Here is a 12608-nt window from a genome sequence, read left to right as displayed (position 1 = left end):
GAGCAGCAGCGGGACGAGAGGAGCAGCAGCGGGGCGAGAGGAGCAGCAGCGGGGAGACAGGAGCAGCAGCGGGGCGAGAGGAGCAGCAGCGGGGCGAGAAGAGCAGCAGCGGGGAGAGAGGAGCAGCAGCGGGGAGAGAGGAGCAGCAGCGGGGAGAGAGGAGCAGCAGCGGGACGAGAGGAGCAGCAGCGGGACGAGAGGAGCAGCAGCGGGACGAGAGGAGCAGCAGCGGGACGAGAGGAGCAGCAGCGGGACGAGAGGAGCAGCAGCGCATGAGAGAGGAGCAGCAGCGGGACGAGAGGGGCAGCAGCGGGACGAGAGGAGCAGCAGCGGGGAGAGAGGAGCAGCAGCGGGACGAGAGGAGCAGCAGCGGGACGAGAGGAGCAGCAGCGGGACGAGAGGAGCAGCAGCGGGTACGAGAGGAGCAGCAGCGGGACGAGAGGAGCAGCAGCGGGGCGAGAGGAGCAGCAGCGGGGAGAGAGGAGCAGCAGCGGGGAGAGAGGAGCAGCAGCGGGGCGAGAAGAGCAGCAGCGGGGAGAGAGGAGCAGCAGCGGGGAGAGAGGAGCAGCAGCGGGGAGAGAGGAGCAGCAGCGGGACGAGAGGAGCATCAGCGGGACGAGAGGAGCAGCAGCGGGACGAGAGGAGGAGCAGCGGGGCGAGAGGAGCAGCAGCGGGGAGAGAGGAGCAGCAGCGGGGAGAGAGGAGCAGCAGCGGGGAGAGAGGAGCAGCAGCGGGGCGAGAGGAGCAGCAGCGGGGAGAGAGGAGCAGCAGTGGGGAGAGAGGAGCAGCAACGGGGCGAGAGGAGCAGCAGCGGGGCGAGAGGAGCAGCATCGGGGCGAGCGGAGCAGCAGCGGGGCGAGAGGAGCAGCAGCGGGGAGAGAGGAGCAGCAACGGGGCGAGAGGAGCAGCAGCGGGACGAGAGGAGCAGCAGCGGGGCGAGAGGAGCAGCACCGGGGCGAGAGGAACAGCAGCGGGGCGAGAGGGGCAGCAGTGGGGCGAAAGGAGCAGCAGCGGGGCGAGAAGAGCAGCAGCGGGGAGAGAGGAGCAGCAGCGGGGAGAGAGGAGCAGCAACGGGGCGAGAGGAACAGCAGCGGGGAGAGAGGAGCAGGAGCGGGGAGAGAGGAGCAGGTGTGGGGAGAGAGGAGCAGCAGCGGGGCGTGAGGAGCAGCAGCGGGGCGAGAGGAGCAGCATCGGGGAGAGAGGAGCAGCAGCGGGGAGAGAGGAGCAGCAGCGGGGAGAGAGGACCAGCAGCGGGGCGAAAGGAGCAGCAGCGGGGCGAGAAGAGCAGCAGCGGGGAGAGAGGAGCAGCAGTGGGGCGAGAGGATCAGCAGCGGGGAGAGAGGATCAGCAGCGGGGAGAGAGGAGCAGCAGCGGGGAGAGAGGATCAGCAGCGGGGAGAGAGGATCAGCAGCGGGGAGAGAGGATCAGCAGTGGGGAGAGAGGAGCAGCAGCGGGGAGAGAGGATCAGCAGCGGGGAGAGAGGAGCAGGAGCGGGGATTGAGGAGCAGGAGTGGGGAGAGAGGAGCAGCAGCGGGGCGTGAGGAGCAGCAGCGGGGCGAGAGGAGCAGCAGCGGGGCGAAAGGAGCAGAAGCGGGGCGAGAAGAGCAGCAGAGGGGAGAGAGGAGCAGCAGCAGGGAGAGAGGAGCAGCAACGGGGCGAGAGGAGCAGCAGCAGTGAGAGAGGAGCAGGAGCGGGGAGAGAGGAGCAGCAGCGGGGAGAGAGGAGCAGCAGCGGGGCGAGAAGAGCAGCAACGGGGAGAGAGGAGCAGCAGCGGGGAGAGAGGAGCAGCAGCGGGGAGAGAGGAGCATCAGCGGGACGAGAGGAGCATCAGCGGGACGAGAGGAGCAGCAGCGGGACGAGAGGAGCAGCAGCGGGGCGAGAGGAGCAGCAGCGGGGAGAGAGGAGCAGCAGCGGGGAGAGAGGAGCAGCAGCGGGGAGAGAGGAGCAGCAGCGGGGCGAGAGGAGCAGCAGCGGGGAGAGAGGAGCAGCAGTGGGGAGAGAGGAGCAGCAACGGGGCGAGAGGAGCAGCAGCGGGGCGAGAGGAGCAGCATCGGGGCGAGAGGAGCAGCAGCGGGGCGAGAGGAGCAGCAGCGGGGAGAAAGGAGCAGCAACGGGGCGAGAGGAGCAGCAGCGGGACGAGAGGAGCAGCAGCGGGGCGAGAGGAGCAGCACCGGGGCGAGAGGAACAGCAGCGGGGCGAGAGGGGCAGCAGTGGGGCGAAAGGAGCAGCAGCGGGGCGAGAAGAGCAGCAGCGGGGAGAGAGGAGCAGCAGCGGGGAGAGAGGAGCAGCAACGGGGCGAGAGGAACAGCAGCGGGGAGAGAGGAGCAGGAGCGGGGAGAGAGGAGCAGGTGTGGGGAGAGAGGAGCAGCAGCGGGGCGTGAGGAGCAGCAGCGGGGCGAGAGGAGCAGCATCGGGGAGAGAGGAGCAGCAGCGGGGAGAGAGGAGCAGCAGCGGGGAGAGAGGACCAGCAGCGGGGCGAAAGGAGCAGCAGCGGGGCGAGAAGAGCAGCAGCGGGGAGAGAGGAGCAGCAGTGGGGCGAGAGGATCAGCAGCGGGGAGAGAGGATCAGCAGCGGGGAGAGAGGAGCAGCAGCGGGGAGAGAGGATCAGCAGCGGGGAGAGAGGATCAGCAGTGGGGAGAGAGGAGCAGCAGCGGGGAGAGAGGATCAGCAGCGGGGAGAGAGGAGCAGGAGCGTGGATTGAGGAGCAGGAGTGGGGAGAGAGGAGCAGCAGCGGGGCGTGAGGAGCAGCAGCGGGGCGAGAGGAGCAGCAGCGGGGCGAAAGGAGCAGAAGCGGGGCGAGAAGAGCAGCAGAGGGGAGAGAGGAGCAGCAGCAGGGAGAGAGGAGCAGCAACGGGGCGAGAGGAGCAGCAGCAGTGAGAGAGGAGCAGGAGCGGGGAGAGAGGAGCAGCAGTGGGGCGAAAGGAGCAGCAGTGGGGCGAGAAGAGCAGCAGCGGGGCGTGAGGAACAGCAGAGGGGAGACAGGAGCAGCAGCGGGGAGAGAGGAGCAGCAACGGGGCGAGAGGAGCAGCAGCGGGGAGAGAGGAGCAGCAGCGGGGAGAGAGGAGCAGCAGCGGGGAGAGAGGAGCAGCAGCGGGGAGAGAGGAGCAGCAGCAGGGAGAGAGGAGCAGCAGCGGGGAGAGAGGAGCATCAGCGGGGAGAGAGGAGCAGCAGCGGGGAGAGAGGATCAGCAGCGGGGAGAGAGGATCAGCAGCCAGGAGCGCGGATCAGCAGCGGGGAGAGAGGAACAGCAGCGGGGAGAGAGGAGCAGCAGCCAGGAGCGCGGATCAGCAGCGGGGAGAGAGGATCAGCAGCCAGGAGCGCGGATCAGCAGCGGGGAGAGAGGAACAGCAGCGGGGAGAGAGGAGCAGCAGCGGGGCGAGAGGATCAGCAGCGGGGAGAGAGGAGCAGCAGCGGGGAGAGAGGAGCAGCAGCGGGGAGAGAGGAGCAGCAGCGGGGAGAGAGGATCAGCAGCCGGGAGAGAGGAGCAGCAGCGGGGAGAGAGGAACAGCAGCGGGGAGAGAGGAGCAGCAGCGGGTCGAGAGGAGCAGCAGCGGGGAGAGAGGAGCAGCAGTGGGGAGAGAGGATCAGCAGCCGGGAGAGAGGATCAGCAGCCGGGAGAGAGGATCAGCAGCGGGGAGAGAGGATCAGCAGCGGGGAGAGAGGAGCAGCAGTGGGGAGGGAGGAGCAGCAGCGGGGAGAGAGGAGCAGCAGTGGGGAGGGAGGAGCAGCAGCGGGGGAGAGGATCAGCAGCGGGAGAGAGGATCAGCAGTGGGGAGAGAGGAGCAGCAGCGGGGCGAGAGGATCAGCAGCGGGGAGAGAGGAGCAGCAGCGGGGCGAAAGGAGCAGCAGCGGGGCGAGAAGAGCAGCAGCGGGGCGTGAGGAGCAGCAGAGGGGAGAGAGGAGCAGCAGCGGGGCGGGAGGAGCAGGAGCGGGGCGAGAAGAGCAGCAGCGGGGAGAGAGGAGCAGGAGCGGAGAGAGAGCACAGCAGTGGGGCGAGAAGAGCAGCAGCGGGGCGTGAGGAGCAGCAGAGGGGAGAGAGGAGCAGCAACGGGGCGAGAGGAGCAGGAGCGGGGAGAGAGGACAGCAGTGGGGCGAAAGGAGCAGCAACGGCGCGAGAAGAGCAGCAGCAGGGAGAGAGGAGCAGCAGCGGGGAGAGAGGAGCGGCAACGGGGCGAGAGGAGCAGCAGCAGGGAGAGAGGAGCAGCAGCGGGGAGAGAGGAGCAGCAGCGGGGAGAGAGGAGCAGCAGCGGGGAGAGAGGAGCAGCAATGGGGCAAGAGGAGCAGGAGCGGCGAGAGAGGAGCAGCAGCGGGGAGAGAGGATCAGCAGTGGGGAGAGAGGATCAGCAGCCGGGAGAGGGGATCAGCAGTGGGGAGAGAGGATCAGCAGCGGGGAGCGAGGATCAGCAGCGGGGAGAGAGGATCAGCAGCCGGGAGCGAGGATCAGCAGCGGGGAGAGAGGAGCAGCAGCCGGGAGCGAGGATCAGCAGCGGGGAGAGAGGATCAGCAGCGGGGAGAGAGGAGCAGCAGTGGGGAGAGAGGTTCAGCAGCCGTGAGAGAGGATCAGCAGCGGGGAGAGAGGATCGGCAGCGGGGAGAGAGGAGCAGCAGTGGGGAGAGAGGAGCAGCAGCGGGGGAGAGGATCAGCAGCGGGAGAGGATCAGCAGTGCGGAGAGAGGAGCAGCAGCGGGGCGAGAGGATCAGCAGCGGGGAGAGAGGAGCAGGAGCGGGGAGAGAGGAGAAGGAGTGGGGAGAGAGGAGCAGCAGCGGGGCGAGAAGAGCAGCAGAGGGGAGAGAGGAGCAGCAGCAGGGAGAGAGGAGCAGCAACGGGGCGAGAGGAGCAGCAGTGGGGAGAGAGGAGCAGCAGCGGGGAGAGAGGAGCAGCAGCGGGCCAAGAGGAGCATCAGCGGGGAGAGAGGAGCAGCAGCGGGGAGAGAGGAGCAGCAGCGGGGCGTGAGGAGCAGCAGCGGGGAGAGAGGAGCAGGAGCGGGGAGAGAGGAGCAGGTGTGGGGAGAGAGGAGCAGCAGCGGGGCGTGAGGAGCAGCAGCGGGGCGAGAGGATCAGCAGCGGGGAGAGAGGAGCAGCAGCGGGGAGAGAGGAGCAGCAGCGGGGAGAGTGGAGCAGCAGCGGGGAGAGAGGAGCAGCAGGGGGAGGGAGGAGCAGCAGTGGGGAGAGTGGAGCAGCAGCGGGGAGAGTGGAGCAGAAGGGGGGCGAGAGGAGCAGCAGCGGGGAGAGAGGAGCAGCAGTGGGGAGAGTGGAGCAGCAGTGGAGCGAGAGGAGCAGCAGCGGGGAGAGAGGAGCAGCAGCGGGGAGAGAGGAGCAGCAGCGGGGAGAGAGGAGCAGCAGCGGGGCAAGAGGAGCAGCAGCGGGACGAGAGGAGCAGCAGCAGGAGGAGAGCAGCAGCAGCGGGACGAGAGGAGCAGCAGCGGGACGAGAGGAGCAGCAGCGGGACGAGAGGAGCAGCAGCGGGGAGAGAGGAGCAGCAGCGGGGAGAGAGGAGCAGCAGCGGGACGAGAGTAGCAGCAGCGGGACGAGAGGAGCAGCAGCGGGGCGAGAGGAGCAGCAGCGGGGAGACAGGAGCAGCAGCGGGGAGAGAGGAGCAGCAGCGGGGAGAGAGGAGCAGCAGCGGGACGAGAGGAGCAGCAGCGGGACGAGAGGAGCAGCAGCGGGACGAGAGGAGCAGCAGCGGGGCGAGAGGAGCAGCAGCGGGGAGACAGGAGCAGCAGCGGGGCGAGAGGAGCAGCAGCGGGGCGAGAAGAGCAGCAGCGGGGAGAGAGGAGCAGCAGCGGGGAGAGAGGAGCAGCAGCGGGGAGAGAGGAGCAGCAGCGGGACGAGAGGAGCAGCAGCGGGACGAGAGGAGCAGCAGCGGGACGAGAGGAGCAGCAGCGAGACGAGAGGAGCAGCAGCGGGACGAGAGGAGCAGCAGCGCATGAGAGAGGAGCAGCAGCGGGACGAGAGGGGCAGCAGCGGGACGAGAGGAGCAGCAGCGGGGAGAGAGGAGCAGCAGCGGGACGAGAGGAGCAGCAGCGGGACGAGAGGAGCAGCAGCGGGACGAGAGGAGCAGCAGCGGGTACGAGAGGAGCAGCAGCGGGACGAGAGGAGCAGCAGCGGGGCGAGAGGAGCAGCAGCGGGGAGAGAGGAGCAGCAGCGGGGAGAGAGGAGCAGCAGCGGGGCGAGAAGAGCAGCAGCGGGGAGAGAGGAGCAGCAGCGGGGAGAGAGGAGCAGCAGCGGGGAGAGAGGAGCAGCAGCGGGACGAGAGGAGCATCAGCGGGACGAGAGGAGCAGCAGCGGGACGAGAGGAGGAGCAGCGGGGCGAGAGGAGCAGCAGCGGGGAGAGAGGAGCAGCAGCGGGGAGAGAGGAGCAGCAGCGGGGAGAGAGGAGCAGCAGCGGGGCGAGAGGAGCAGCAGCGGGGAGAGAGGAGCAGCAGTGGGGAGAGAGGAGCAGCAACGGGGCGAGAGGAGCAGCAGCGGGGCGAGAGGAGCAGCATCGGGGCGAGCGGAGCAGCAGCGGGGCGAGAGGAGCAGCAGCGGGGAGAGAGGAGCAGCAACGGGGCGAGAGGAGCAGCAGCGGGACGAGAGGAGCAGCAGCGGGGCGAGAGGAGCAGCACCGGGGCGAGAGGAACAGCAGCGGGGCGAGAGGGGCAGCAGTGGGGCGAAAGGAGCAGCAGCGGGGCGAGAAGAGCAGCAGCGGGGAGAGAGGAGCAGCAGCGGGGAGAGAGGAGCAGCAACGGGGCGAGAGGAACAGCAGCGGGGAGAGAGGAGCAGGAGCGGGGAGAGAGGAGCAGGTGTGGGGAGAGAGGAGCAGCAGCGGGGCGTGAGGAGCAGCAGCGGGGCGAGAGGAGCAGCATCGGGGAGAGAGGAGCAGCAGCGGGGAGAGAGGAGCAGCAGCGGGGAGAGAGGACCAGCAGCGGGGCGAAAGGAGCAGCAGCGGGGCGAGAAGAGCAGCAGCGGGGAGAGAGGAGCAGCAGTGGGGCGAGAGGATCAGCAGCGGGGAGAGAGGATCAGCAGCGGGGAGAGAGGAGCAGCAGCGGGGAGAGAGGATCAGCAGCGGGGAGAGAGGATCAGCAGCGGGGAGAGAGGATCAGCAGTGGGGAGAGAGGAGCAGCAGCGGGGAGAGAGGATCAGCAGCGGGGAGAGAGGAGCAGGAGCGGGGATTGAGGAGCAGGAGTGGGGAGAGAGGAGCAGCAGCGGGGCGTGAGGAGCAGCAGCGGGGCGAGAGGAGCAGCAGCGGGGCGAAAGGAGCAGAAGCGGGGCGAGAAGAGCAGCAGAGGGGAGAGAGGAGCAGCAGCAGGGAGAGAGGAGCAGCAACGGGGCGAGAGGAGCAGCAGCAGTGAGAGAGGAGCAGGAGCGGGGAGAGAGGAGCAGCAGCGGGGAGAGAGGAGCAGCAGCGGGGCGAGAAGAGCAGCAACGGGGAGAGAGGAGCAGCAGCGGGGAGAGAGGAGCAGCAGCGGGGAGAGAGGAGCATCAGCGGGACGAGAGGAGCATCAGCGGGACGAGAGGAGCAGCAGCGGGACGAGAGGAGCAGCAGCGGGGCGAGAGGAGCAGCAGCGGGGAGAGAGGAGCAGCAGCGGGGAGAGAGGAGCAGCAGCGGGGAGAGAGGAGCAGCAGCGGGGCGAGAGGAGCAGCAGCGGGGAGAGAGGAGCAGCAGTGGGGAGAGAGGAGCAGCAACGGGGCGAGAGGAGCAGCAGCGGGGCGAGAGGAGCAGCATCGGGGCGAGAGGAGCAGCAGCGGGGCGAGAGGAGCAGCAGCGGGGAGAAAGGAGCAGCAACGGGGCGAGAGGAGCAGCAGCGGGACGAGAGGAGCAGCAGCGGGGCGAGAGGAGCAGCACCGGGGCGAGAGGAACAGCAGCGGGGCGAGAGGGGCAGCAGTGGGGCGAAAGGAGCAGCAGCGGGGCGAGAAGAGCAGCAGCGGGGAGAGAGGAGCAGCAGCGGGGAGAGAGGAGCAGCAACGGGGCGAGAGGAACAGCAGCGGGGAGAGAGGAGCAGGAGCGGGGAGAGAGGAGCAGGTGTGGGGAGAGAGGAGCAGCAGCGGGGCGTGAGGAGCAGCAGCGGGGCGAGAGGAGCAGCATCGGGGAGAGAGGAGCAGCAGCGGGGAGAGAGGAGCAGCAGCGGGGAGAGAGGACCAGCAGCGGGGCGAAAGGAGCAGCAGCGGGGCGAGAAGAGCAGCAGCGGGGAGAGAGGAGCAGCAGTGGGGCGAGAGGATCAGCAGCGGGGAGAGAGGATCAGCAGCGGGGAGAGAGGAGCAGCAGCGGGGAGAGAGGATCAGCAGCGGGGAGAGAGGATCAGCAGTGGGGAGAGAGGAGCAGCAGCGGGGAGAGAGGATCAGCAGCGGGGAGAGAGGAGCAGGAGCGTGGATTGAGGAGCAGGAGTGGGGAGAGAGGAGCAGCAGCGGGGCGTGAGGAGCAGCAGCGGGGCGAGAGGAGCAGCAGCGGGGCGAAAGGAGCAGAAGCGGGGCGAGAAGAGCAGCAGAGGGGAGAGAGGAGCAGCAGCAGGGAGAGAGGAGCAGCAACGGGGCGAGAGGAGCAGCAGCAGTGAGAGAGGAGCAGGAGCGGGGAGAGAGGAGCAGCAGTGGGGCGAAAGGAGCAGCAGTGGGGCGAGAATAGCAGCAGCGGGGCGTGAGGAACAGCAGAGGGGAGACAGGAGCAGCAGCGGGGAGAGAGGAGCAGCAACGGGGCGAGAGGAGCAGCAGCGGGGAGAGAGGAGCAGCAGCGGGGAGAGAGGAGCAGCAGCGGGGAGAGAGGAGCAGCAGCGGGGAGAGAGGAGCAGCAGCAGGGAGAGAGGAGCAGCAGCGGGGAGAGAGGAGCATCAGCGGGGAGAGAGGAGCAGCAGCGGGGAGAGAGGATCAGCAGCGGGGAGAGAGGATCAGCAGCCAGGAGCGCGGATCAGCAGCGGGGAGAGAGGAACAGCAGCGGGGAGAGAGGAGCAGCAGCCAGGAGCGCGGATCAGCAGCGGGGAGAGAGGATCAGCAGCCAGGAGCGCGGATCAGCAGCGGGGAGAGAGGAACAGCAGCGGGGAGAGAGGAGCAGCAGCGGGGCGAGAGGATCAGCAGCGGGGAGAGAGGAGCAGCAGCGGGGAGAGAGGAGCAGCAGCGGGGAGAGAGGAGCAGCAGCGGGGAGAGAGGATCAGCAGCCGGGAGAGAGGAGCAGCAGCGGGGAGAGAGGAACAGCAGCGGGGAGAGAGGAGCAGCAGCGGGTCGAGAGGAGCAGCAGCGGGGAGAGAGGAGCAGCAGTGGGGAGAGAGGATCAGCAGCCGGGAGAGAGGATCAGCAGCCGGGAGAGAGGATCAGCAGCGGGGAGAGAGGATCAGCAGCGGGGAGAGAGGAGCAGCAGTGGGGAGGGAGGAGCAGCAGCGGGGAGAGAGGAGCAGCAGTGGGGAGGGAGGAGCAGCAGCGGGGGAGAGGATCAGCAGCGGGAGAGAGGATCAGCAGTGGGGAGAGAGGAGCAGCAGCGGGGCGAGAGGATCAGCAGCGGGGAGAGAGGAGCAGCAGCGGGGCGAAAGGAGCAGCAGCGGGGCGAGAAGAGCAGCAGCGGGGCGTGAGGAGCAGCAGAGGGGAGAGAGGAGCAGCAGCGGGGCGGGAGGAGCAGGAGCGGGGCGAGAAGAGCAGCAGCGGGGAGAGAGGAGCAGGAGCGGAGAGAGAGCACAGCAGTGGGGCGAGAAGAGCAGCAGCGGGGCGTGAGGAGCAGCAGAGGGGAGAGAGGAGCAGCAACGGGGCGAGAGGAGCAGGAGCGGGGAGAGAGGACAGCAGTGGGGCGAAAGGAGCAGCAACGGCGCGAGAAGAGCAGCAGCAGGGAGAGAGGAGCAGCAGCGGGGAGAGAGGAGCGGCAACGGGGCGAGAGGAGCAGCAGCAGGGAGAGAGGAGCAGCAGCGGGGAGAGAGGAGCAGCAGCGGGGAGAGAGGAGCAGCAGCGGGGAGAGAGGAGCAGCAATGGGGCAAGAGGAGCAGGAGCGGCGAGAGAGGAGCAGCAGCGGGGAGAGAGGATCAGCAGTGGGGAGAGAGGATCAGCAGCCGGGAGAGGGGATCAGCAGTGGGGAGAGAGGATCAGCAGCGGGGAGCGAGGATCAGCAGCGGGGAGAGAGGATCAGCAGCCGGGAGCGAGGATCAGCAGCGGGGAGAGAGGAGCAGCAGCCGGGAGCGAGGATCAGCAGCGGGGAGAGAGGATCAGCAGCGGGGAGAGAGGAGCAGCAGTGGGGAGAGAGGTTCAGCAGCCGTGAGAGAGGATCAGCAGCGGGGAGAGAGGATCGGCAGCGGGGAGAGAGGAGCAGCAGTGGGGAGAGAGGAGCAGCAGCGGGGGAGAGGATCAGCAGCGGGAGAGGATCAGCAGTGCGGAGAGAGGAGCAGCAGCGGGGCGAGAGGATCAGCAGCGGGGAGAGAGGAGCAGGAGCGGGGAGAGAGGAGCAGGAGTGGGGAGAGAGGAGCAGCAGCGGGGCGAGAAGAGCAGCAGAGGGGAGAGAGGAGCAGCAGCAGGGAGAGAGGAGCAGCAACGGGGCGAGAGGAGCAGCAGTGGGGAGAGAGGAGCAGCAGCGGGGAGAGAGGAGCAGCAGCGGGCCAAGAGGAGCATCAGCGGGGAGAGAGGAGCAGCAGCGGGGAGAGAGGAGCAGCAGCGGGGCGTGAGGAGCAGCAGCGGGGAGAGAGGAGCAGGAGCGGGGAGAGAGGAGCAGGTGTGGGGAGAGAGGAGCAGCAGCGGGGCGTGAGGAGCAGCAGTGGGGCGAGAGGAGCAGCATCGGGGAGAGAGGAGCAGCAGCGGGGAGAGAGGAGCAGCAGCGGGGAGAGAGGACCAGCAGCGGGGCGAAAGGAGCAGCAGCGGGGCGAGAAGAGCAGCAGCGGGGAGAGAGGAGCAGCAGTGGGGCGAGAGGATCAGCAGCGGGGAGAGAGGATCAGCAGCGGGGAGAGAGGAGCAGCAGCGGGGAGAGAGGAGCAGCAGCGGGGAGAGAGGATCAGCAGCGGGGAGAGAGGATCAGCAGTGGGGAGAGAGGAGCAGCAGCGGGGAGAGAGGATCAGCAGCGGGGAGAGAGGAGCAGGAGCGGGGATTGAGGAGCAGGAGTGGGGAGAGAGGAGCAGCAGCGGGGCGTGAGGAGCAGCAGCGGGGCGAGAGGAGCAGCAGCGGGGCGAAAGGAGCAGAAGCGGGGCGAGAAGAGCAGCAGAGGGGAGAGAGGAGCAGCAGCAGGGAGAGAGGAGCAGCAACGGGGCGAGAGGAGCAGCAGCAGTGAGAGAGGAGCAGGAGCGGGGAGAGAGGAGCAGCAGTAGGGCGAAAGGAGCAGCAGTGGGGCGAGAAGAGCAGCAGCGGGGCGTGAGGAACAGCAGAGGGGAGAGAGGAGCAGCAGCGGGGAGAGAGGAGCAGCAACGGGGCGAGAGGAGCAGGAGCGGGGAGAGAGGAGCAGCAGCGGGGAGAGAGGAGCAGCAACGGGGCGAGAGGAGCAGCAGCGTGGAGAGAGGAGCAGCAGAGGGGAGAGAGGAGCAGCAGCGGGGAGAGAGGAGCAGCAGCGGGGAGAGAGGAGCAGCAGCGGGGAGAGAGGAGCAGCAGCGGGGAGAGAGGAGCAGCAGCGGGGAGAGAGGAGCAGCAGCGGGGAGAGAGGATCAGCAGCGGGGAGAGAGGATCAGCAGCCAGGAGCGCGGATCAGCAGCGGGGAGAGAGGAACAGCAGCGGGGAGAGAGGAGCAGCAGCCAGGAACGCGGATCAGCAGCGGGGAGAGAGGATCAGCAGCCAGGAGCGCGGATCAGCAGCGGGGAGAGAGGAACAGCAGCGGGGAGAGAGGAGCAGCAGCGGGGCGAGAGGATCAGCAGCGGGGAGAGAGGAGCAGCAGCGGGGAGAGAGGAGCAGCAGCGGGGAGAGAGGAGCAGCAGCGGGGAGAGAGGATCAGCAGCCGGGAGAGAGGAGCAGCAGCGGGGAGAGAGGAACAGCAGCGGGGAGAGAGGAGCAGCAGCGGGTCGAGAGGAGCAGCAGCGGGGAGAGAGGAGCAGCAGTGGGGAGAGAGGATCAGCAGCCGGGAGAGAGGATCAGCAGCCGGGAGAGAGGATCAGCAGCGGGGAGAGAGGATCAGCAGCGGGGAGAGAGGAGCAGCAGTGGGGAGGGAGGAGCAGCAGCGGGGAGAGAGGAGCAGCAGTGGGGAGGGAGGAGCAGCAGCGGGGGAGAGGATCAGCAGCGGGAGAGAGGATCAGCAGTGGGGAGAGAGGAGCAGCAGCGGGGCGAGAGGATCAGCAGCGGGGAGAGAGGAGCAGCAGCGGGGAGAGAGGAGCAGCAGCGGGGAGAGTGGAGCAGCAGCGGGGAGAGAGGAGCAGCAGGGGGAGGGAGGAGCAGCAGTGGGGAGAGTGGAGCAGCAGCGGGGAGAGTGGAGCAGAAGGGGGGCGAGAGGAGCAGCAGCGGGGAGAGAGGAGCAGCAGTGGGGAGAGTGGAGCAGCAGTGGAGCGAGAGGAGCAGCAGCGGGGAGAGAGGAGCAGCAGCGGGGAGAGAGGAGCAGCAGCGGGGAGAGAGGAGCAGCAGCGGGGCAAGAGGAGCAGCAGCGGGACGAGAGGAGCAGCAGCAGGAGGAGAGCAGCAGCAGCGGGACGAGAGGAGCAGCAGCGGGACGAGAGGAGCAGCAGCGGGACGAGAGGAGCAGCAGCGGGGAGAGAGGAGC

General features: G+C 68.7%; 1 protein-coding gene across 1 annotated transcript in view; it reads right to left on the bottom strand.

Moving 5' to 3' along the window:
• Positions 1-12608, bottom strand: part of acvr1c (activin A receptor type 1C) — a 295659-nt gene that overhangs the window by 128730 nt on the left and 154321 nt on the right. The window lies entirely within an intron of this gene.

This window comes from Scyliorhinus torazame, chromosome 2 (assembly GCF_047496885.1).
Source record: "Scyliorhinus torazame isolate Kashiwa2021f chromosome 2, sScyTor2.1, whole genome shotgun sequence".
Lineage (NCBI taxonomy): Eukaryota > Metazoa > Chordata > Chondrichthyes > Carcharhiniformes > Scyliorhinidae > Scyliorhinus > Scyliorhinus torazame.
This window is presented reverse-complemented; position numbering and strand designations above follow the sequence as displayed.